At 40.6% G+C, this 26,400-nt stretch overlaps 1 long non-coding RNA gene across 2 annotated transcripts in view; it reads left to right on the forward strand.

The window, feature by feature from the left end:
• LOC135258263 (uncharacterized) overlaps nt 1-18,909 on the forward strand; it is a 23,072-nt gene extending 4,163 nt beyond the window's left edge. The window contains exons 2-4 of one of the 2 annotated variants that reach the window (XR_010330931.1): nt 14,876-14,939; nt 16,590-16,643; nt 17,829-18,909. This is a non-coding gene — a long non-coding RNA (uncharacterized LOC135258263). Of the gene's footprint in view, nt 1-446; nt 661-2,292; nt 3,209-14,875; nt 14,940-16,589; nt 16,644-17,828 lie in introns of those variants that run through there. The other variant, XR_010330930.1, reaches the window with a different exon arrangement.
• Nucleotides 18,910-26,400: the final 7,491 nt, after the last annotated feature.

Below are 26,400 nucleotides of genomic sequence, written 5' to 3' on the forward strand. Positions count from 1 at the left end.
ATTCCCAATTTAATTTGGGAAAGTGAGCCTTTCTTTTGAGGAACATCAGCTGAGAAACACTGAGTCCTCAGACTCCGCCTTCATCTGACCGTCGCACCAGTCTGTTGCGAGTAACATAGCAACGCGGAGAAAGTTGCCCCCCTCCCCTCAGAAAAGGGGGCTAATTTGAGCCTTCCAGCTTCCACCTGCATATGTTTTCTGCGACACAAAAAGGCATTAATTCCAGCTCGTCTAATGGGCTCGCTCATCTCGTTCGTTTTGGGGAAACTAACAGCTCGGCGGCCGTCTCTGCCCGCGACCGCGATGCGATGGGGGGGGGGGGTACGGGGGGCCGGATCCGAGCGTCTCCGCGCCAGAGCTCTGCCGAGAGCGGGCAGTCGCCACGGTGACGGAGAGGAGAAGAGCGGCAGCTTTTCAAACTGCTCCATTTTTTCCCCGTCCTCCAGGAGGCCCGGGCCGTGGACGGGCGCCAGCGCCTTCCCCCCGCGGGCCCGCCAGTCTGTTTGGCCGCTTTCGCATCAGAACCGATGCCGCACTGCGGAGCGCGCCTGCGTCGCGTTTCAGGACGTCCGCGGAGTGCCGAGCCCGCCCCTGTCTGAGCCTCACGGACCGCCGGGCGCTCGGCTGGTTTGAGCGCTTATCCCGTGACCCCAGAATGTTGTGAGTTCAGTCCCTCTACGGTATCTGCTGCCTCTCCGTCTGCCTGACACCCTGCATTAAAAGAGATTGGTATCCTTGCCTAGGGGGTGGATGGGTGGGATTCGTGTTTATCAAGCTGCCGTTAAACTCAGACATCAGATATCAGTTCAGTTCAGCATGTCCTTTCCTTAACCATACGTGTCTATCTCTGAGACATGGAACAGGTTTAAAGAAAGAAAAAGTATGCTTCTCAGTGAAAGTGTCATTTGAAATGCAATCATTTGGTTTTATTTACAATTAAAGGCATGAAAGTTCTTGATTTGTATTAATGGCAAATAACACAATCTGAAATGAAGTCACATTCGATGGTTTCCATCCCAAATTCAGGCTAACCCTTTTGTTGTGCAAAGCTTGGAATCCAATGTCAATCTTTTCTTTTCTCTGCAAAATTGCACATTGTTGTTGTTCCTTTAAAAACAGTTCTTGATCACTTAAATGCAGAAACGCACACTGAGGATGCAGGTGTGTAGTTTCGCACAGCTTTACCTGTCTGCCACTGCATGTGACAGACAAGGGGTGGCAGTGTAGCATAATGACTAGGAAACCTTTAAAAGCTTGGAACCTACAGCTCTAAGGTTATAAGGTTCTCTCACCAGGTGGGTTATACCTTTGTGCAAGCTACATGACTTAAATTACTTCAGTAAATGTCTAGGTCTATAAATGGATGGTAGGTAAAGCGTGTGAACTATGTAAGTTGCTCTGTAGAACTAAGCTGCTAAATGCCTGAAATGTAAGGGCTTTGACAGTATATATTATTATAGCTATATCTATCTGCAATGCATGTGTAAATAAGCAATTTAGTAGTCATTGTGCCCGGTGTGACCATTTACCCACTTTGTGAGTGGACACGTCTGAGAAATTGCCGTATCCAGTGAGTGCAGCGGCACCGCTCTCTTACTCAGACTTTGTCCAACGATAATAATGATCATAAATCAAGGTTCTGTGACGGCGCTGACCAACGTGCACTTTAAAGACAAGCCGCTGGTCAGAAACATCAACTCTGGATGTCCAGGGAGGGGATATCTGTCGCACACCTGTCTGTGCTGTCCTTCAGCAGACTGGTCAAGGACTACGGTGAAATGAAGCTGGATGAGTCCAGTGAAAGGCATTCACCTTCCGCTATATCAAAGCTATATATATATATATATATATATAGAGATAGAGCCTTGATACTGATATTGTATAAAATATCGGCCTCACATCAGTTCATAGCATTGTTGCGATGGTATGGAGCTCTTCTGTTGGCATGAGGGATTCCTCACAGAAGCCAGTAATCAGTTTAAAAGGAAAGGGCTGTTCATGTAATTAGGACACAAAGACAGTGTATTAAAATCCCCATTAAACATATTACTTGACTGTAAAGATTTTAATCTTGAAAGAATAACATTTTTTAAAGCCTTTAGGCTTTCAAAAGCCGGGTGTAAATCACACTGCGTTTATAAGGGTTTGACGGACGGGGTGCTTGTGAATTGTCCTGTGCGTTTGACATTCCGTCAGCTGTAAGCACTCCATTAGCCCCGAGGCTACAAAACCGATTTAGATGTTTATCGGCATGCGTTGGGTTAATTCCGTGCCTCATCTGGGTGCCGACAGGACTTGGACCCACCGGGGAGCTGGTATCGGATCGGTCATCTTGGGACACGGTGGCTGACGCAGTGACGGACACGTGACAACGACCCGTGAATATACCACCGATAGCATCGCCCCCTAGCTGGGCTGGGCCTGGTCTAATTGACTGCGGCTGTTAGAAAATCATTACTTTTTTTGGATTGTACATGCACACATAGCAACAAACACACTGTCGTGCACACATACACACACATATATGTAAATTAGACATGTATTTATGTGTATGTGTGTGTACAGTATATGTGAAATACAGTCATCTATATTTGTAAAGTGCAATTCATGAATTGCACTACTATTCAAAAGTGCTGCACTTTCAAATATGAATATAACAACACTGAACACACTGTAATTCAGAACAGTAGTGAATAAAAAAATAGAAGGGCATAAACATACAAGCAGTAGTAAAAGCAATGTAACATTCTAAACTTAAAATTCTATGCAGCAAAAGTGCACCTTAACCATACAAATGAGGAAAAGGAAAATAACGCATGACACACACACACAGGGTGCATATATGTGTGCCCTATGCATGTGTTATGTGTTCATTTCTCGTCTCTCTTCCTTTTCCCCCTGCATCCCTATCTCTTGAAAAGCATTCGTTTGACATCCTTGAGATATGCACCAAGGAGTGCTTGGGGCAAGTCATTTAAATAAAATGACATCAAACACAACTTATACTAGGCTTGTTTTTTTTATAAGATGCATCACAGTGTTTTGCTTATCCTTTTGAATTCTTTAACCCTATTTATTTATTTATTTATTTATTTTATTTTTTTGATTTGTTAAATAATTCCTTTTTTTCTGCTCAGTAGTGGTAGAACCAATGAAGTATGATGTCAATGCAAAAAAACAATTTCAGTAAAAGATTGGTAATGCACAATGTCAAGGTGTGTATTAATGAATTGTTTCAATATCAGTAGTCCAGTTAAGTCACTGGAATATATCTATACTTATTTTTCTTCTTATTTCCCAAAAAAATAGTTATTCATATGTATTATTAATGATCATTTACAAGAACACAGCCATGAAATCTAAATTAATTAGCACTATCATGCATTTACCTTTTCCTGGTTACTGTTTGTAAGTAAAGTCTTTGTAAGAGCATAAGAAGCAAATTAAAGGCGCTGATGATGAACACACCATTCACCACATCTAGAATCATCATTGTTGCCTGCTGTACAGGGTGTGTTCTGCAGTGTCAGGCCTAGTCTTGAACACTGCAAGGACCTCTGCTTCTGCAGCATGACCTGGCAACCCGGTCCACACAATGACAACCCTCTCCATCAAAATATGCTTCCTGATATCACTGAGAAAATTACCTGTAACTGATTTCCCTTTGACATTAGCTCAGTCTGAAATATCTTTGTTTGTCCACCGCATTTTAAATTTTCTTAACTTGTCTTTTAAAATTTGACCAAAGAAGATTTATGATTGATGAAGGTTAATATACAGTAAGTCAATCATTTTGTGAGATGGGGCAAAGTTGCACGTTTGCTCCACCCCGCTGTCCAGTCAGCAGTGCTCAGGCCAGGCCTTGTCAATCATTTCCCCTGGAAACAGAGCCCCTCAGTCCTGTCTGCACATCCACAGCTGCCTCATGCTGGGAGTACATTGCTGATAAGACCCCAGCACCACACCACACCAAGAGAAAGCAAACCGAACAACCCCCAGAGATGTGCTCACAGAGCTAACACAAACAGGATATAAGGATTTAGAACGTGGTGGTTTTCATTGATTAAAATTAATTGCGATTTGAAATATATGTCCACAAATGTTTTTGTTCTATGGTCTTTGTATAGCTTGACTTTTGTGCACTTTGGAGTGTTACTAAAGTTGTGGCCTGTTTAGACATATTTTATTACATGTTAGGTTTTTTTTTAAGAGTAGAGGGGTTTCATGGTAGGACCCTAACAAGAGTTTGTTCATTTGTAATTTATTAATTAGTATTATTAGTATGATTATAAATTAGTATTATTAGTAATATTATTCGTATAGTATTGTTGTTAATTATATAAATATACAGTATCTACTGTGTACAGTACACACACACATACACACATCTTTGCAGACATATGTAACAGTACACAAACTCACATATTAATAAATGCTCATATAGAGCCATCATCCACTATCTCTGCACAAGCTGATGCTTACTTGAAGTTTTATTTATAACAGCATTCATAATCAATAAATCCTTTAAACCCACGCGGTTCGGGCTGGGGCTTGGGTATGTGTGGGCCCAGGGCATGTGCCTGGGCAGGCCGAGGCCATCGCTGCTCTTAGCTGAGACTATTACATCACATGACCTTAGCCCTGCTTCCTTTCAGAGCATGTGCGCATGACACTGCATGACAGTAAATCTGAATTATTTTGCTTCTGGAAAAATAGTGGTCACAGTTCAATCAACATTTTTCCTTAACTTAGACTCATGATCAAAGCGTTTGAGTTTTTCTTGACAAAAACACTTTCACAAAAAAAGAGAAATAGCAATACTGCTTTTCTGAAGAAAATGTGAACATATGCAGTTGTTTGTGAATCAAAGTTAAGATTAAATGTTGATTGAATCCAGGCATTGTTTCCTTTTTTTTTTTACATCGCCAACACATGGAAGCCCATTTACGTTTGAACTTTAGGTAAATAAGTGCATACTGTATAACTGATATTACACATTGTGACAAAACCAGTATTATCACTTAAAGGGTGCATACTTCATAGCTAATTTCAGTGCAAATGTTTACAGTATTCCACACTTATAGCTCATTTCAGCGCAACCGTTTACAATGTTCCACATGCTCTAGTGTAAGTTGATGCAATTACACATTTCCATTGGAATGCTTCCACATTTGAAACATACTATTGCCTTTTATCCTGAGCTGTAAATTGCAGCCCCGCAGTGTAACATTGTTGATTGAGATTCTGTGTGATGTTGGCTGTGGTTAGTGGAAAATGCTCAGTTAAACTGTCTGAAACTGAGCATGGGGCCCCTGCCTTGGAAAGCACACTAATCATCACCAATAATACGAACATTTCTGAACCTATCTTTAATCTGTAAAATGCAGTTAGAACCTAAGATTCCTGAGCCATTCGTTGCATTGTTACGGAATACTAAAGAGTTTGTTCTATCCATATTCAAAGAAAGGGGCGGGATTTACCATGAAATGAAAACTGAAAAGTGTAAAAGCACTCCTTCCATCCTTTGGTCAATAACTTTGACGGACAGCATTGTAGAAGCAGTCAGATAATAACAATACAATATAATAAAATACAATAATTATCATTGCAGTTCACACGGATATATTGTGTTGAAATTACTGATTGATGGTTTGTTTGCTTAACTCAGACTGTTCTGAAAAAAACTGAACCATGGCTTGATGGTAAAAGGTAAATGTAGACTAAGTTAAGAGTTAAGAAGTAAGAGGAGGGAAAATGAGCCAAAATATGCTTGGGTCTCAGAAGGTTAAATTATGTGTTGGGCAGAGCCGGCTCTAGGCATAGGCGAAAAGGGCAATCGCCTAGGGTGCCATCCGTCTGGGGGCACACCATATGAAAAAACAAAACAACACAAAGATCCACTTGTTACGCCCATGATAGTGGCCAGGTCACAATCTCCCCGCACCCCAGGGATAGGTCTAAGATTTAGTGTACAGCCTGAATCACAGCTACAGACGGTAATAACGTAACTGCAGCCTTATATTTCACCGTAGTTAACCAACAGGACTTTTAATATTTGTTAGCTACACATTAGTTACGCAATCCTGTAATGTGCCTCTGTTTATATTACAATACATTGTTCTTAAAATGCAAAAATTGTTGACCTAAAATGACCTCTTCCCCCACTATGTGATGGAGGTAGTTTCCTTGGCATGATAATTATATGTACTCTAATTTGTGGGCTACGTCCAGATTATGAATTGGGATTCAGGAAAATGCAGGATATACATTATTTTTGTGATAAAAACCATAGTAATACCACGACGGGGAGTGTAGTACAGGACAAAAAGATAAAGAAAGAAAGCTATATGTCCAGGAGAGTGGTTTTCAGTGTTCTGTCGGTTTCAGATTGCAGTGTGTAATCAAGGATTAGAATCCATTTTATATCAAAGCTGTTGCCTCTGGCAGTCTGAAGCACCGTGGAACCCAAAATGTTTTTCTTTTTATCAGAGTTCCATTTTCTGGCACCTGAAATTGTTTCTTTCATGTTTGACAGAGGTGAGCGGAGCGTTGTGTCTCCCCGGAGACGGCCCATTGTTACCGCGGTTTCCTACCATACCATATTGGCAGCTGATGTGGCATTGGTGTACACCTGTCACTCAAGCTGATCCACACACCGACTTGTCACGCAAGCGGGAGGTGTGGGCTCATCCTCTGCAAAGCACTCACCGACAGGCTTCACACTGCTTTCATTTGTGTGTGTGTGCGTGTGTTTGCACACATGCTTTCATGACATTATCGAGATTTCTGCAGGGCAACACAAATGTCTCATGCAAATCCCTTTTTATTATATTCAGATATAAAGACAAAAAAATACATATCTGTGCCCCATGGTCTGAGAGAAGCTCATCCCAGCTTCAGAATAGACATTTTCACATTGTATTACAGTATATAACCTATTACAGGAAAATAGGTTGTTTATTTGTTGTCAGAACACTTTCTCATGATTTCAGGGACAGATTAGAAATTAGGGCTAAACATTTACTTCTTAAAATTATAAATTTAATGAACATTCTTTTGTAATTGTTCTGTAATGTATAATGTTTTCTGAAGTTATTTGTAATTATTAATATTACTGACGGTGCCGACAGGAATATTAATTACAAAGTATAACATGATCAGGTAAAGTACTGTATGAGTGTCTTCACCCCTTTTGCCAAGTCAAATTGATTTCTCATTATAGCAGGTAGCATGTCTGCTAAGGAAGAAATAGAACATTGTTTCTGACTTTGAGGTAACCTGTCCACGGCATTTTTACTGGGCTTGATCAAGACAATGGTCAGGGCTCAAGGAATTAAAATAACATCTCAGCGTGTCACGGACAGAAAATATTTCAGATCGCCTCAGGCATCCACTGTAAGTTGACAAGTTTCTTTTCTCTCTTCCTCTGAAATGGCCAATAAAAACTGGAGGCGGAATTCAGAGGAGATGGAGCAGACCAGTTCTTTGAGTTCTTCAGTAGATGGAGTCAAAGGGGACTCAGCCTTCTTGTCTAACAAACTCACCACTTACACTGCAAACCAAAGCATGATTCTCATCTTGTCACCAACAATGACTGTCAATTGGCCTTCCATTAAAACTGTGGCAAATGAGAGCGTTAGAGAGAGACAGAAAGAAAAATGGGTAATATTATGTTTAATATTGTCAGCATTGCTTTAGCTGATATTTTTTGTTTAACTGTACATTTCTCACATTTATAACCTTGCCAAGAAAACGTGATTTGAATTTGAGTGAGAGCAAGGGAGGGAGAAAGGGAGGGGGTAGGACAGTTACAATCTGTCAATAACATGCAGTTTCCATATTCAAATATGCAAGTACATCACTATAGCTCCCCTATGTAAATGAGGCTTTAACAAATATCAACCAAAAAACAACCAAAAAAACTTTTTTGGATATACAATAAGATTAATTGTCTTTTGGAGATCGTTAAAGGTGTGTTGGTACCAGTTTCGTCTACAAGTATGTTGGACCTGTGATACGGATGTTCATGCAGTAGAGGCATATCCATGCAGCATCTTTCTTTCATTCCTGAGGTCCATTAGGCCATTGCCTTGCTCAATATGAGATGTATATGCCAGATAGTAGCCTGTGTATTCAGTGTGGTCCAACCCCAGCCTGGACTAGAAGTGCTATATGGTCAGAACACAGGTCACCCCAGAACCAACAGCAGCACCATCCAAGAAACAAAACCTTGCAGTTGGCAGAAGCCAAAACATTTGAGTGAACTCCGAAGAATGTCTCTGGATAATGAAGAAATGGTTATTGTCGAAAAGTAAAAAACACAGATACCCCTGTGTGCTGTTTGAATACTCCCGAATGAGTTTTCTTGCAGGAAACAAATGGAAACATTTTCATTTGTTTCCTGTAATAAAAACTCACTTGGGAGCGTTTGGAAACGGTGTGCAGTTGCACGTTTCTTTGTTTTCCTCGTTCTCTGTCCCCATTTCTAAACAGCTCAACTCAATAAATCTTCAAAAAAAGTCAGGCAAGAAATAAATAATGCAGATGGGCTCATCAACACAATGCAATTTATTTTTCATAGATAACCCCCCCCCCGCCCCCCCCCCCAAAAAAAGTGCTGAGCCCCCGACCAAACAGCTGTTTCTACAATGCGATACTTATGTAAATAACAACCGACATGAAATGAGGGTTATCCGTCTGTCGCTCTGTCTTTTCCCTTCCTGTGGTATTCAACATCTGTACCATATCAGGCTCACTTGCTCCTTCTCTCTCTCTCTCTCTCTCTCTTTCTTTCTCTCTACCTCCCTTTCTCTCCCTTCAGTATCTCTCACTTTGTCTATCAGGTTATAACTGTGATCAAGCTGGCTGAACTGAACACACGACCAGCTACCTCCCACCCCAAGCCACAGCAACATTTACTCCCTCTTAGGATCTCCCCCTACATTTAATCAACATTTATCCTTTGCTTTTTTCTTTCCTGTTTTTCACCACTGTTTGTAAAGAAAAAATAAATAGAATTTAATAGCAATAAATCTTTAGTAAATCTTTCTAATCATTAGTTAAAATTAAGGAAGGGTGTTGAATCCATTTCTCTGCGTTTCTCAGAAAAGTACTTTTGTGATTTACGTAAAAGTACAGCATTGGATATATTCTGATTTATATTCAAAAATGAATATCCATAGCATTCATATAATTTAAAATACATACTCAGTATATTTACCATATATAGATTTTCCAATAGGTTCACCCACCACACAGATTTACCTTCATAGGTTCTGCTTGTAAGAATTAGGAATGTAGTTGATTTCATTTAATTTTATTCTTTTGTTAATGAATTTATGAATTTATTTTAAAAATGCAAGATATCTATCGACATATTTGGTGCACATTTGTTGCAAGCTTGCTACTGAAGCCTTCTGTGCAAATAAGCAAATCCCTAATTCAACTGATATATCTAAGACACAAGCCAATCTTATAGGAGATTACAGTGATCAGCAAATTGATAAAGATACTGCAAAATCATGTGAAAAAACAAAATGTCAGGATACACATTTTCAACGCCACAGTAGAAGGATAATTTTGATGTCATTTTATCTTTTATGATCCACCACAGGTGGGAGAATATGTCTGGTTTTTGGTATGCTCTGTCTTTTTGGACTTGTCATGGAGGGCGTGCTGGATAACATTTCTGAGGTGCTGTGGCAGCCGTCGACTGCTGCCTGTTCTTAATGATGCCAATATCTCAAAAACAGTGAATCATTTGATTCACTTAAATGGAGAATATTTCTGTTTCAGCACTGGGATAGTTTTGTTTTAGCTTCAGAACTTCTCACACACTAGAAAGGAGAGGTAATTCCACTGCTTCGTTGTGATAAATGGCAAGAAAATAGCTATAAAAAATGGCTCTGCATCTAATTACATGTAGTTGTATTAAACATGAAAAATAATTGCGGGATTGCTGTTCTTGGGTAGCTGGAGATTTGACAAGTTGCTTTGCGCTGGAGATAGCCGTCTGATGTGTGCTGCAGTCTACAGACGCGGGCTTTTCTCCGAGTGCTTACAGGTAGGCTTTGGCCATTGTTGCTTTCTGAGGCTGAAGAAAGTCAAACTTCCTGTTCTTGGGCCGCCACCTCCGGGCGGCGCGGATCTCGGCGGGAAGGACGATGGGACCTTGACGTCCGCTCTCTCATTACTCGGTGGCATGCGCCCTGTCACTCATCGAATCTTCCGTCGGCATTCAGCTGTTGCGGATTACTTATCCTCTGCTTCCCCCACCTCGTTACTCGATCTTTAAGGCGCGCCGAGCCGCACGTTACTGCAGGGGGCAGGATGCGCGTGGGGGGCGGGGCTGAGGTCTGGCCCGCGTAGAGCCGAGTGACTCTGCTCACCCTGATGTGATATGATAGCAAATCAAGCAGCTGAAGGAATGAACATCTGAGGGAGGTATGTGCCACAGAGGGGTGAACAGCGCCATTCCTTTCTCCCCACCCAGTGCTGTGGGCCCTTGGGTAATGCAGTGGCATCACCTAGGTATTCATACGTGCACCCCCTTCTTTTTCTCTAGGTAGAATCGTGATTTCAGCTGTTTGTTTATAATTGTTGGAGGAAAGGGGAAAGGGGCAAACGTGCGCATGGAGACAAGGAAATCACAAAGTCATGCGGCCGCATTAATGCCGCGGCCGCATTAATGCCTCTTTTCACACATGGCGTACAGTGCAATCCACTTACATTACGAGAGAACAAGCTATAAGCTGGGTAAATGCGTTAGCAAGCTATTCATATCTGTTTTCTGCCAGCCCACTTATTAGCTGGGGACTATTCTGTAACCTATCGCTCTTCAGAACTGAAGCCTTGTGCAAAGAGATATTGTCGATTTGTCATAGAAAAAATATAAATAACTTCAGTCCAGTTCACTTCAAGCTGTTTGAGATTTTTGTATTTTTTTGGCACAGTTAAGGGTGACGAAAGATGATTTTAACCTTAGGTGTTATAGTGCCAAGTCTTTAATTCAATTTTACATGCACTGGGACACCTGCCAGAGCTGGTATAGACTTTCAATCTTGTTATTTTTACAGGGTGCAAATTTTTGCGCACTGTACTCATGCTGGTTTTGGGTGCCATAGAAGACTAAATAAAAACATTAAAAAAGTAATCCCATTAGATTCCACCTTTCGTAAAATCCAATAGATTATGTTACTAAATGCATTTTACTTATCATTTGTAATCATTGCTGGATTACATTGTCTAAGTATCCCACCAAACACTGGGTTGGACAGATCACAAATTATGCACAATGCACCCAATTTGAAATATGATTTTGAAAGTTTTCCAATCAAGTATTTCTGTAATTCACACTTTTTATTTTTAAAGGGGAAAATAACACATTTCACATTGTACTCAGTATTAGTAAATCAATGCTTTAAATCACAAAACAAAAGTTCATTGTTTACCGTTCATACATAAATTATCTAAAACTGCTTGTCAGCAGTAAGTACATCACAAATATTATTCTTAAATACGTACTTCAAGCTTCCAAGTGATATACAATGAAATGTGAGCGTTTCCTGGTGAACTAATTGTGCCTCTCGGGTCACTGAAGCGCACCTGTGCTTGTGTTGAAACACATGTACTCCTCTGCTGTACTGTATGTGCCTTGCCAGTAACAGCCAGTGACTAATTCCCATGCTTTAGACCACAGGAGAGCTAGAAGCATAGGTTTGTTGTTCACTGACAACAGCTAGTAGCCTTTGAGCACCTAGCATTCTACTAGGAAGTGCAAATATGTAGCTGTTAACGCACCCTGACCAACATTGGACAAAGACAGTTGAGTCCTGCTATGATATACTCCCAGTCAGGCAGCCTATGGGCGTAAAACCTTTGCCCATTTATGGATATCCAGATCAAAAGATACTTTCTCTATGGAGGCAATGCATGGGAGTTTCACTTAACTGTATCTGTCACAGTCAGTCGTAGGAATTAGGAAAACAGCATTCATTTCTCCCATAGGCTGTCTATTTTTTGATCCGGAGAATGCTAACAAACTCAAACGGAATGACGACACCACTTCTGAGGCCCATTGCACAGCCCTGACTCAAACCCACGACAGCTGTCTAGTCTACAGGGTCCACACTGGGCATGTGGCGAGCACCTTCACTGAGTGAGGCACTCAGCAACCCGCGGCCTCACTTTTCATTAAGTTTTCGCTTTGGTTCTATATCGTTAAGTAAAACATTTACTTTGGGACTGAGCATCATCCTCATGTAGACTGATGCACACCACACACCTGTTTATTCCTCCAGGAATATGGAGCATATGAGGCTTTTAAAGAGCTGGGATTCGACTCCCCGAGGGAGTCGTGGGGGTTTAACGCTCCTTGAGCTCCTTTCGTCTCGGGATTCGCAGACCTGTGTGACACGGCGCCGCGCAGCGCTGTGGGCGGCTCCCTCAGAGTCGCGCGCGGCGCAGCGGGGGTCCCTCGCCCGTTAAACGAGGTGCCGCTCCGTCCCCAAACCGCCGAACGGAACAGAGGGGGTCCTGCCGCACGAGCTGCGGAGAGCACCCCCAAAGGGCCTGGGATCCGCCACATTTATCCCACCGTGGGGCGCGCTCCGCTAGGGGACGGCTCAGATGGCAGCTGTAGTCAAAAAATTGGCGGAATCGCCCAACCCCCCCATCCCCACAAGGGAACTGCAATCCCCCTACTGAGAGCCCAGGATCAAGACTCCACTTGACCAGTTTTAGATAGATGTAGATATCAGTCACTGAAACACTGTGGTGTTATTTCCTGCTTGTTGTCTCTCTTTATTACTCTCTTCTCATGTGGGGAATGGTGGAAAATAAGGCTGCCGCCACCTCTGTCAGCCACCAGAGTCTTCTGTGCACATCTGCGCACATCTGCCTGCGAAACAGTGACGGCCACATCCGCGGAGGTTCTGTGGCTCTGAGGACTGACCCATTCGTCACATCACGTCCGTAACGGGGGGAGGGGGGAGGGGGTGTGGGGGGGCAGCTGGGAAAAAACTCGGCAGGAAGAATTCTGCCATGAAACTCAATCACGAAAGGTCATGTCGGGGAGAGGGGAACAGATTAAATTAGCATAGTATTAGATATGGAGAGTGATCTCTGTCAAAATCATCTGTACCGCAATTATAATATGTTAATTACGTATTTCATTAAGGAAGTTTATCATGGTTCACAGATGAAATCATGCAGGCGAAGATGCTGGGAAGGAGGCACTGAAGCCTGAATCTGCCTCCCGCCCTACATCTCTTTCTCTCTCTCACTGTCTCTCTGTTTAGGATTAGCTGAATCATTTACGAAACGTATGTTAGTGAAAGAATCTATGCATTGCCTTGTATTAGCAGGTGTGCCCTGGCTACCAAAGACAATAGACATTAGATGTATAGCAGGACAGATTATTCTACACCCACGGCCATAATACTGATATGCTTGTTTGTGTAAGGATATTGTCTCTGTGTTGTTCCAGGGCTAATACCTTGGTATTACAGTTTTTTCTAGTGATGAGATGCTATTGTTTCTATGCTGGGTTCTCTATCCACAATGTGAGCAACAACATCCTACATGTACTGCATGTACTCATTCAGAGAGACTTTTAGAAGGCAGCATTTGGTGGCAACACAGAGATTGCTTTCTGTTGCATTCCACTTTCACCATGTAATGATAGAGAGCTTTGAATTCTGGAACATATGTCATTGTTATCTCTGGCAGAGGATTCAAATTATGAATGTGAATGTCGAACTGAACGTTGTTGTTTCATGGTTTGTGAGCAGCGAATCTGAGATTAATGCTGCCTGGTAGTTATGCAAGCTGGGCTGTCACTCAAATGCTCTCTATCAATAAATGAATGAATGAATGAATAAATAAATAAATAAATAAATAAATTCCTCATAGATCTAGGATGGCTAATGTCCCACTGATCGTCTGTGAGTTTCTCAGTTACTGTGTACTGAACATACACGGAGATGTCAGACACAGCTTTTCTGTCAGAAGTGGAAAAACGATGATGAAACAGCACATTGAAAAAAGCAACGTTCACTGCCAGATGTAGATATCGACAAATGTCAATTAGGGACATGTTGGTAATGAAGCGTGAACGTCATGCCTGCTGGAGAGAAGAATAAGTTGTTTCTGAAGTCCTGTGCTCTAAATAGCAATGAAAACCCATATTTAAATGATTACATAATCATTTTTAATATTTGCTTACTGTAACTGTACATAATACGTGTGTCTGTAGATGCTAGATATGACGGTTTTGTACTGACAAAGATGACTCGCTCATATGAAATATGCAGTTACACATTTTTTTGGATATCATGCTGTACTTACACAATCATGGGAAGAGAGAGAAGGACACCTAGTGATGGAGCAAGCTTAACAAACTTAAAATTCATGCAGATTCCAAAATTAAAAACCAGTAGACATACATTTTATATGTACATACTCACAATCATTCATTCCAACAACCCCCGAAGAAGGACCAAATAAAATCTAAAGTCATATTCCATGAAAAGTGGTGTACCTCTCTCAGTTTTGCTAAAGATTTCATGACCAAGTGATGCCCAAATCCCCCATTATAAATGATGTAAGGCCTCCCTCATAACTTACCTGTACTTAAAACTGTTTCATGTAAAATGCATAAAGGCTGAGGTGCAGAAATCAGGAATGGTTCTGTTATCTCCAGGCAGTGCAAAGAGCCAGAGAATTCAGACCATTTCAGATCATTTTGAAAAAAAACTTGATTTTTGGAACATGCGCACCTCTTCTTTTACTGTTACAGTATATGGTTAAGCATTCTGTTTTGGACCTTTTCAAATATATTTTTTTGGTCATTTATCGACTATCTCCTCTTCCACAGGATTTATGTGGAGAAACTGAGCATATGGACAGAGATGGCATACAGCAGCACTGGAATTCTGCAGGTATAAGTTTTTAGGCACTTCGGTCTGCCCTTTCCTGTGCTGTCTTTCTTATTTCTGACCAATACAATTGCTAAATAAACATTATGTGTGTGTGTGCATGTGCGTGTGTGTGTGTGTGTGTGTGTGCATGCGTGTGCGTCTGTGTGTAGGATAGGCAGGTTAAGTGAAGCATTTATATGTGTTTAACCAGCAGCTGTCACATGCCAAAGGTTGTGATTGACATGCAGTCATGGCAGTATTGTTGCTAAAGACCTTGACAAAGTATTTGTATGGCATTTTGGACCCCTGTGACCTTCATCACTTTAATGTCAGCATAGAAAAGAATCAACATTTGCTTTGTGTGATGGAATGAATTCAATGGATGACATCTGTATTTACTGCTAGGAACTGCTCTGGTGAAATACGTCACTCTGCCCTGTTTTACGGAGTGATGCTGGTGATGAATAGAACCACTGCATATCCCCACACTTAACAGGGTTTCAGTTTGTTGCTAAGGCATGATTTCCAACATTCTATTAGCAAATTGAAAAAAGCAGGTTGAAATTCCCTGCATGCATACCAAACCAGTCATCAGTGTGTCCTTACAGTGGTCCTGAGGAACAATAGTCTTGTTTACCACCTCTGTGTGAGTGCAGTAAAATCTTTGGTGTTAAATCAACTCCCTGCTGGTCTCAAATGTACTCTGTTATAATTGAATTAACCCTGGACATTTTACTGTGAGGTCTGCCTTCTTCAGTCAGCCTAAAAAGATTTGTGTTCCTCTAAGTATGAAGGAGCATGGGCACTGTCATTTTTGTTCAAGCTCTAAACCTGTCCACGTCTGGTCTGAGAGTTCCCGTTTATCTGGTGTGTGTGAATGTGAATTGTGTGCTACTGATTGTAGGTTTTCGAGATAATAAGCAATTTGAAATAGCACTAACTTGATAAAGGTTCTAAATAAATTAACGTTTATCACGTTTCTGTGCGCTCTAAAGATAATGACTAAATGACTAGTGCTTCTTCCGTGGCAGGGAAGGATGCAATGCTTTTTCACGGGGCACTGAACAAGGTTCCAAGTTATGTCTTTTATCATACACTGTCATTTACATGCTCAGTTTCCATTGGATGGATTTCCGACACAACACTGGTTTGGTGTCCCTCCTGTCCATGGTAAAACCCATCTTATATTTTTACAAATCATTCCTTGAAAAGATGACAGCCGAGAACAATAAAGACTTATGAACACAAAGTTTTCTATATTTATTTATTTATTTTTCTTGAAACAACAAAGCAATTTAATGAACATTCCTGATAATCTCAGTGTTTAAGCATGATATGGCCACACTTTTTCACACCTCATATCTAAATCTGGAAATCACGCCATCATTCATTTCCTTTACCCACCAGGAAGCTTCAAAGCTTGTTACATTTTACACCTTCTGTCATTTATCGTACATCCAAGTGTATTACGACAGGAAAAAAAGAGGTTTTTTTATACCACAAAGAGTTCTCTGGATATTGAAAGGACACAGAATGGAAACTGAATGACAATGTCATGGCAACATGCTAATACAGAATGTCAGTAAATGTGTAGATGTTTTTCAATGAATGGGCTAAGGTATGCGGTCTACAGATTCCATAAACAATTAATTATGGCTTTTGTTCTGAAAGTGGTTCCTGGACAGAATGACACAAGGAGTCATCACAAGGGTTCAAATGCTAAAGGTAATTTGCATTGTTTTTTTAAATGATTAAATTGCAAATACAAAGATATCGTGAAATATTTCCAATCACAATATTTTATTTAGCTCAAAATTGACTTTTACATTGTGTGCCCACATTCGCATTTCTATTCCTCAGGGTCTTGTTACATGATGGCATAAAGAACATTAAAAACAGACGCTGAGAATGAATGCCAATATTATAAAGTGTGGAAATGGAAACTAGGAATCCAATCCTGGCAAGCCTAACTGTAAGAATACTGTACTATGACAGTAAGCAACAATTCCCAAAGGGATGCATTTAGAAAGCATCTTAGCTGCTTATATCTTTAGTGTTGCAAGTTCAAACTCTACAGTCTCTTTTCTTTCCACAAATCTGGTTTTTACAAGCGTGCATAACCAATATTGATCAAAAATAAATATACAGAATATGAAGGGGGGGGGTTTAAAAAACAAAACAAACCAGGGGCAGTATAGTTGTAGTTTCTCTGTTGTGAAGCAGACAGCAGAAGAGGAGTTCTAACGGAACACGTTCAAAGGGATTCAAAACACACACACCCGCGGCAAAGGTCATACAAGGAGCGACCGAGGTGCGGAGAGTGCTGTGGGCAACACATGAGCCCCTCTTACATCTTTTCATTTCTCTCACCATCGAGACTTCTGCCAGTATCACAAATAAGCTCTCCATACAAATGCATGCCTTTAAGATCATTACCATCGCAGTTACTACAACCATGCCTTTCCATAACACTGGATGTGCTCAATTCACATTACACGTTATTTAAATATATACATGCCTTTACAGACAGAACAAACAGCTGTGATCACATAAATTGTTATTGCATTATTTATTTGCGTAGCCCCTTACATCACTATGCAAATGACAGCATCACTGAGATGCAATTTTTTAAATAATTTATTAGATAATGTGGCCACATTATCAACAATTATCATTAGCTATCATAGAACCATATTACATTTACTCAGCTCTTAGTTTTATAATATCAAAACAATCATACACAGATCAATAAACAAGACTTATGTACGGCATCATTACAATACATGGTGCAGTCCATGCCCTTGCTGACATGAGTAATGTTAGCTACCTTTGTCCTTTTTTACATCTAGTTCTCTGACCACCTCTCCACACTGTCCCCCAAACTGAACTATTAATGTGTTTATTTCTCAGTTTGAATGCTCAATTGAAAGGCCTTCCCATCACTTCAATACCCTTCACCATCTTGGGGGTGCCGGATACTAACATGAACATCCTCTGGACTCCATGGAGCCTTTTTCCTGTTTCCTTCCATTCTACAACTCGCCAGATGGGCTGCCACGGTTACGGTGCAGGTGGACTGCACAGCTGACGCAGCTGACGCAGGCAGATCACAGGTGTGTGGCTAAGTAGAGGATTTGCCTGTGAGCAATGAGGTGTGGGCTTATACCCTACTGAGTGTAAGCCTCCCAGCCTCAGTGATTCTACAGACCAGTACACGCTGTTACAGCCTGTGGGAGTTGTAGTCACATTCGTGCCGGTGTGGTCAGAACCATTCCACCCCACAGCACGTGGCTCAGAAGCCTCTGAGAACAGAGTATGTTTCTTAAATGTGTGTGCCATCTTAGCCACTTAAGACATCACATTGTGCTCTGAAGATTGCTTTAAGCTACATTCATAATAGCTGCCACCAAAATATTCCCACCCTTCCTTCCGTAATAAATATTGTAATTCCACATGTCTCTGTAGTTCTGTGAAGTTATTATGTTCTTTTGGGTGGTATAAGTCTAAATATACCACACAAAAGAATATAATACCATAACGCTTATTGGGGACCACATGATAAATTGAGGCATTCTGTGAGATTCAAGATTAATTTAGCAATTATTTGCATGAGGGTTGTGGAGTAAGGTATTTGCCTTCCTCTTGAACTTTCACAATGAACTGTTTGATGGGATGGAGAGCAGTTACCTGCTGTTTTAGGAGCATCCACCTGCTGGGTTTGGTGGTTATGTAGTGTGCGCTGTTGCATAATATCACAATACTGCCGCTTCTATTTGATACTGGAGCCTAATGTGAACATAAATGAGGGCTGGGACCCAACTGGAATTCCCTAAAAGGGTCAGGAAGTAGGGCAGTGCCATCATTTACAATTGTGCTGAATATCAATCAGACCTACATCAAGATATTCCTTTAAAAAAAAAAAGAAACATAGCTCCAGGCTGTTTCTTTTCCACAACAACTGTGGGAGAAAACTGTGAGGCCAAGCCCCTAAATCCATCTCTCTCTCTCTCTCTCTCTCTCTCATTCTCTCTCTCCCCCACTCTGCCTCTCTCTCTCGCTCTCTCTCTTTCTCTCTCACTCTCTCACTCTCTCTGAGAGAGGTACTGAAAACCTTGAGGGAATAGAACGTGCTGGTAAACTAAACTGGATGACAGATGGTTTGCTCAATAGATACCTTGGTACACAATCTCACCTAATGTACCTGAGAAACATTTGAGCAGAAATTGGTGAGTTTTCTTCTTTCTCCCATGAAAGAAGCTGGTTCATAACGTGTGAGGTAATTTAACTCTGGGGAAATAGATGGCTGGATTTGTGTATGTGCAAAGGTATGATCGAAGAGGTGAGAAGCCGTGTGACAGCGCGTCGTAATTTTAGGCCCCGCGTTAATCTGGCTGTAACTTGCTTTGTTCTTAATTTATGTGTTTATTAGTGAACACAAGAAGCAGATGTGGCGCGCATCTTTTATAGCCAACGCTAATTTCCAACCCCTGTCCACAGTTTTTCAAAAAACTTTATTGTATTATTTTATATTACATATCAATAAACAAAATATAAATTGGACTATTATTCAACAACCTGATTTAGACAAAAAAAAAACAGTTCATGACGTGTAATAAATACAGAATAGGACGATTTAGTATCTTATAGTAAGTCACACCATGGAAAAATTAACACAGATTAGGAGCAAAATTGCAATGTGTCAAAAATAATTTGTTGTATTTTTATTTTGGCTTTAACCAGCATTTCACTTTATCATTATGTCAAAACAGATGTTCTATTCATTTCGGCTGCTTGTTTATTCTGTCCAGTACCGTTGACAGAAGGTCTGATTGGCCAAAAGATGCTGGACCACTTGTGCCTGGACCACTCTGGAGTTGATATTTGCTAGTGGTAATACAACCGTCACCATATTGCTGTTTGTTAACAAATTGCTGAGGATTGCTGGGATCAGGTTGTGTAAACTTTCAAGACTTTAATGAAGAAATAATAATGCAGTTATGCCATTTTATTGGTTTTTGACCATTTTTGGTCTGTAGTTGACTTTAAAATAACATTTTGGTCCCTATTTTTGTGACAACGTAAGCGCAAATGTGCAAGTGAAATTGTTAGTTTAGTCTCCCACAAAGGGAATATTTGTCCCCTGCGGCACTTCTGGTAGTTTTGCGGTCTGCGGTGTGCCCTTTTGCATCAACATGGGTTGGGCGCCGCAATAGGGGACGTGTGAATAGAAATAATTGGTGGCGCATAATGTGTTTCCATTTTAAATCAACCAGATCAGGTTTAAACACAAACGCTGCTGCATTGTGCTATTTTAGTGGCGTTGTGAATGCGCCACACATATAAATGCATGAATGCATAGCACAGATGGCTATTTGATATGCAATTTGTGTTCAGTGCCTGTTACACCGTAAAATGTCCAGTGTTAATTCAACTCTAACAGTGTTAAAATTCCTGAGTGGGACCAAATCTTAAAGTGTGGAATTAACACTGGAAATTTTACTGTGTAGGAGACAGTGGCTATCCATTAAAATTGTGGCCACTTGTTCCATACATTGAGCCCAGAATACACTGACAACTTCCTTTTATTTGTACATTTTGCAGGGCTAGGTCAATGATTGAGCATAGCTTTGGAATGCAAAAATTGCGTTTCAGATGTTTGGATCGGTTGGGTAGAACATTACAATACAGCCCTTAGAAAGTCAGTGATTTGTGGCCTGCAATATTCCACATGACATACTGGCAGTGTTGTAGTATGATAGTTAAGGCTTACAATCTTGGTTCAATTCCTAGCTAGGATGATGCCATTGTAGCCTTGAGCAAGGTGATTAACCTGAATTGCTTCAGAATATGTCCAGTGGTATAAACGACAAAAAATGCAAAAGCTGTGTATCAATGGATTCAAAAACTTGTTGGCTGCAGAGCTGTTTCTCTAGTTAGTATGGTTAGAGTGTACATTCATCTTATCAAGTGCATGCCTGAAATTAATGCAACTTAGTTGTGCAAATCAAGTGGTGATTTTTGTTGTTGTTGTTTTTTTTATAAACAAAAATTGACAGCCAATAAACAAAGAAACACGCACTGGACTATAAATTGAAAATATATTTTGTTTGAGGGGGGACATTAATATGAAAATTAAAACTATTCAGTCTCACCTTTGTTTTGCTATCAAAAATAATGGTTTGTAGAGAGGCTTATAAAGAAGCCTCTCATAACGTGCTTGCTCTTTGGCCATGAGGAAATTAACAGTTGGCTGCGGCACTAACACACTACTTTTAAAGGGAACAAAATGGGGTGATCTGATTGGCAATAGCTACACCAACCCTCCGTCAGACCCACAGTTAATTTATTCCTATTAAACTCTTTTACAGCTGTGTTGTAGAGGCACTAATGCCTGTTGTCACAAAATTACCAAAATTGATTTGGATTTGGCTGCTGGATGGGGCTGATGGTGCCACACTGTGGTGCATGGATGAGCCGCATGCCCTCGGATTGAATCAGGACTGTACCAGTGGGCAGTAGCTCCACAGGGTGATGCTTGGGTGCCCATAGATTATAGTCAAAGCCAAGTATGAAAGGTCTTCCTCCAACTCCACTCTATGCAAGCTTGGCTTTAGTCTGTAGTGTAAAACAAAGCAGCTGGCAAAACACTATATGTTTCGGAGAAGAATCGCGGGTGACTCTCCTTAATCGGCAGTGGGGTTTGTACATGGCACATGGCTGTGGTTGCAGATGATTGGCCATTCCATATTGGAGTGAGAACTGGATATGCTGAGCCCCACGCTGGGTGCCAAATTAAGAAAAGAAAGAAATTGAGTTCGACACAGCCTATATTGCCAGCACTTTGACTTATGGCTAGCATTTGACAGATGTGCCTTTACTGTTAAACTCAGGCCCTTTGGGTTTAATTGATGATTGTGAAGCCTGTCTCCATACTGTAAAACTATAAGGCAAATGAATGAGCTTGCTTGAAAGTTATACAGCTTTTAATCTTACCATTTTAACAGTTCAATTGTTTTAACGGGCCTATAGATCTTTTTGATATTCTTATCAACCTTCAGTTGGAAACCTAAAATAACACTTAAAATGTAAAACCATTTGCTTCTCAGATTACTTCTCATTCAGTATTGACTGTGGGGTTTTCTGTGGCTACTGGTTTTAGAATAGAGAAACACAGTGAGATACAAAAAATACAAAAATTGAAGCACTGACACTCAGGTGCTATATATATATATATATTTCACCTGCTTTACTAGAAGTTTTAACAGATGCATATATAACTATCATCAGCATTCAGCCTTCTCCAGGAAAGCTTTCAGGTAGGTTATTCATATATAGGCTGAAGACCAGTAGGCCCAGCATATGTAGAATCTTAAAGAATGGCCATTCTGCTTTTTTTTGGAGAGAAAATTTTTCATTATTAATACTCGTATATAGCTCTTTTGACTTAAGATATCAGGTAAACTAACCTGATACATGTTTTCACAAAAATGACCTTAAAGCATTTTTTAAGAAGTATGCAGCGGTTCATAGTATTAAATCCCTGTTTGAGATCAAGAAACACTGTCCGTGCAACATTACCTCTGTCCAGCAGGCACTTAACAGTTTTGATTAAGTAACACAGAAAAAAAGAACATTATTAATTATTACATTATCATTCATTATTTACATTATTTATTATTTATTATTGACAACAATGGTGAAAGCCACCATTTTTGCTTATAATAAAAAAGAAAATGAATCATATAGGCCAATATTTCAAATTTAAGATAAAGTTTAAGTTGAAGAAAGACACCTCTTTTTTGTGATCCAGTTGCGTATAAAATCACTACACTGCTGGCATAATGTCCTGCATCAAACAGCAAGCAGAGGTGTGTGGACGTTACGCCCTTTTGCATCAGTAAGCACGAATGAAGGGGTTAAACATACGACACGCCTTCATTGTTATCTTGAATATTTTAAATGGCACTTCATCCCAGGGATGATAAGGTTCTAGAAGTAATGTCACAGCATCATACCAACTGCAAAACCTTGAAGGTGTACTACTGCGGTATCACAAAGAGTGATAGTTCATTATGAGTCTGTGAGTTTGAGACCACACGTTGTTTAGCATTACAACCAGCAGCTTGGTTTGGCATTTTGTGTTTGTGTTTGCAAAACTGCAGCACTGCTTGTCCAAGGACCTCAGTCTTTTTATATGGTCCATTTGGTCAGATTGCTGACAGTCTTCACATAGAGTCATTTCAGACTGAGGGACTGATCACTCTTTTATCTCATAAAAATCCTATGAAAACAAAGGGGTACACAGAGAAGGCCTGGGGAGATGAGTTGGGGATACAGAGTAGGGATGAGGCGATTCATCTGAGCTAATGGTAATATGCCAATTATATTTAAAATGAATATAAAAAATGCATATAAATATATACTATATATTCACTATTGGAGCCAGTGAGATAAAATGGGTTTACACACTCGAAAGTGCAAATGTTATCAGTTCAGTCTCCTAAAAATGACTCCCTCACAATTGCGTAGGCCGGATGAACAACCTCCAGCCAACATCTACATCACTATTGACACACCCCCTTCCTGCTCCATCACACACCGCCCCAACGGCCAGCTCCTCCCAGCCCATTCCTGCGTCCGGCCCAGATCAGAGATCAAAGGCTGCATTTGTAAAGCTAATGGCTGAGAAGGTTGAGGCCGGGCTTTTTTTGGCGGGGAGAGAGAGCCCCGCTCGCAGAGCCCGCGGGACGCATTACCCTCCTCGTTATTCTCCTGATTGGCCTCATTTCATCCCCGGATTAGGGAGCATCCATCCCGACGCCTGACGAGCTGCTCCGTGAATGCGCGGAATAATCTGGCCTGGGCTGGAGCCGGGCTGCCACTGATTACAGGGGCCTCCGAGGGAAACGCACCCTGAAACACTGTCACTGAGAGGGGGGGACAGAATGGGCAGAGGAGCAAAGAGAGCCAGAAGGAGGGGAGAGAGAGAGCGGCTTAGTAGAGGGAGCAGAGAGAGAGAGATGGGTTTCGGGGGAAAAGGTGGAAGAGGAGACGGTGGAAAGGAGAGAGTGAGGAATGAATTGAGGAGCAGATACAGAGAGGGGAATGAGTGAGCGAGGGTCTGGGAAAGAAAGAGAAACAGGATGTAGGAGAGATAGAAGAACAGAGGTGGAACAGTGATAGAAAGAGAGGTGAGGTTAAAGAGGAAAAGAGAAGGAGAGAAGAAGAAAAGACAGTGGCATTACGAGAGGTGAGGGCTTGAAATATACTCTGGTTTTCCTTCTCATCCCCTGTGTCTTAATACATATTATTTCAAAGCAATGACGCTCATTTAGATTTTTAATGAAAGCGTGAGGAAGAAGACAAAATAGAATGAATCAGCCACAGCAGGCACCATTACCTCTAGTTTTGTCACTCCCTCCTCTCGTGTTCCCATAATATTGCTCAACTGCACAACAGCACTTAGAAGGCCCTTCAACTTATACATGGCCTAGTTCAGTTGCCATGGTATTTTGATTAAAACACCTATCTGCGGGGCTCGCTGCTATCATACTGACTCATTTTAAGAAATTTCAACTAGACTGGCAGATTTCTAGTGATGTCTATTACCCGTGTAAGTGCTTTGCTTAAATATAGTATTCAAATCACTCCGAACCTGCTGCTCCCCTCCAACACCCCATCTCTCAAAAAACGAGCATGGCAGCATGATGTGACACAGGTCTTTATTTGTTGATTTATTTGTTTTGTGAATTCATTTCTGCAATTTTCTGAAAACAAAATGACATGGATGGTGACTCATTTACATCTAGTATGCAAAATAAGAAATTAAAATAGCGATTACAGCCATTTGATTCTTAGTTAATAAAGTATTCTGTGGGACCTGAAAAAATCCTTTCAAAGCCGACGCTCACTATACTTGCTATGATTTAATTTCACCGAGCATAAAGATTTGAGCAAATTTACAAATATTATGATTTTCTTGATAGTACAATAATGTGGGTATGTGGATTTTCCTTGATATGGGTCTGATAATACCTTTCATTCAAGCTTGCTTTTTCCTCTTTGTAAATAATCGTGATATGAAAGTATGTTGCCCTGGTGCTGGGGAATATTTTTATCATTAATAAAATATGATTAAAACTTATCAGTATTTCTCCTGTCAGTGTTTGTAGTGTAGCCCGGGGCTCTGTGAGGGAAATGTTAGCGCTGCTCAATGCAAATCCAAATATTTCTGCTAATTTATTGCCTTACTCTATTGTTTCGGCCAGTGTAATTGGACACAGTCAAAATACTGAAATATTGTTCAACAAATGAAGACGTAGTTTTGGGTAGAAATGAGCAATTATTGCAATTACAGTCAAAAAGCCGTCCAAGACAATCCGCAGTGCACTGAAGATGATAGCCAGGGCAGGATACAATGCCTGGCGGAGACCAAAAGCACGTTAATAAAAAAAGTTGAAGAATAAGAATAGCTCCAGATGCTAGGTTACTGGTGGAAAACCTAAAGCCAGTCTTTAGGTCTGTTCTCATAGGCAAACAGCAGTAAACCCATCACCTAAACCACACAATGTCCACACGCAGTGACCAGTGACACCGCTCACTAGCCACTCACAGTCGATTACTAATACGATTGCAATGAATTGTGAATACATTGATCTGGGTGAATTCAACATTTTTCCATAACTTTGATTTACAAAGAAATTCTAATCATCCAAATTAACCGTTAACTGTTTTTGTGATGAAAAAGGAACAAATACATTTATCTGGGCGGCTGTGTAGCATAATGGGAAAGGAACTGGTCTTGTAACCTAAAGGCCATAGGTTTGTAATGTAAAAGTTGTGTAAGTCGCTCTGGATAAGAGTGTCTGCTAGATGCCTGTAATGTAATTTATTTGCAAGTCAAAGTTAATGACAAATGTTGATTGACCTGGGTCTTGCAAATGGAACGTTGTAGATTAGCATTGCACCTTCCAGTTTAGAGTACAGATGAATTGTCCCAGTATATTGACCAGCTGTTCAAATATAGGGTTTCTCCTGCATTGAAATGTGTCAGACAGCCCAAGTGTTTTTTTAAGCCACCTAAGCTGCTAAAAGGAGAAACCACACACACACAAAAACACTCGTAAAAAACTATTAAAAGTTAAAAGTTTTGTGTCATTATAGGGCAATTGTTGATTTATTTATGAGACATCATTATACAATGTAATTGGACATAATTCCATGAAAATCCAAAATCCAAAATATGCAATAATGGTTTATGCAAATGTGTAGTGGACAATGGAATGGAAAATATACAATGGAAATATATAATGGAATGAATGGGAAATGGTTCAGGATTTGGCAATGCTATGCAAGTACCCAAATTATACTATAATCCATTATGCAATTAAGTGGATTCTGTTGTTTTATCATTAACCTACACTTTTCATCTACAATCTTCGCAGATGGAACTGAGAAATAAAATTCTGATAAACCTTTTATG

Source organism: Anguilla rostrata, chromosome 1, assembly GCF_018555375.3.
Source record: "Anguilla rostrata isolate EN2019 chromosome 1, ASM1855537v3, whole genome shotgun sequence".
Lineage (NCBI taxonomy): Eukaryota > Metazoa > Chordata > Actinopteri > Anguilliformes > Anguillidae > Anguilla > Anguilla rostrata.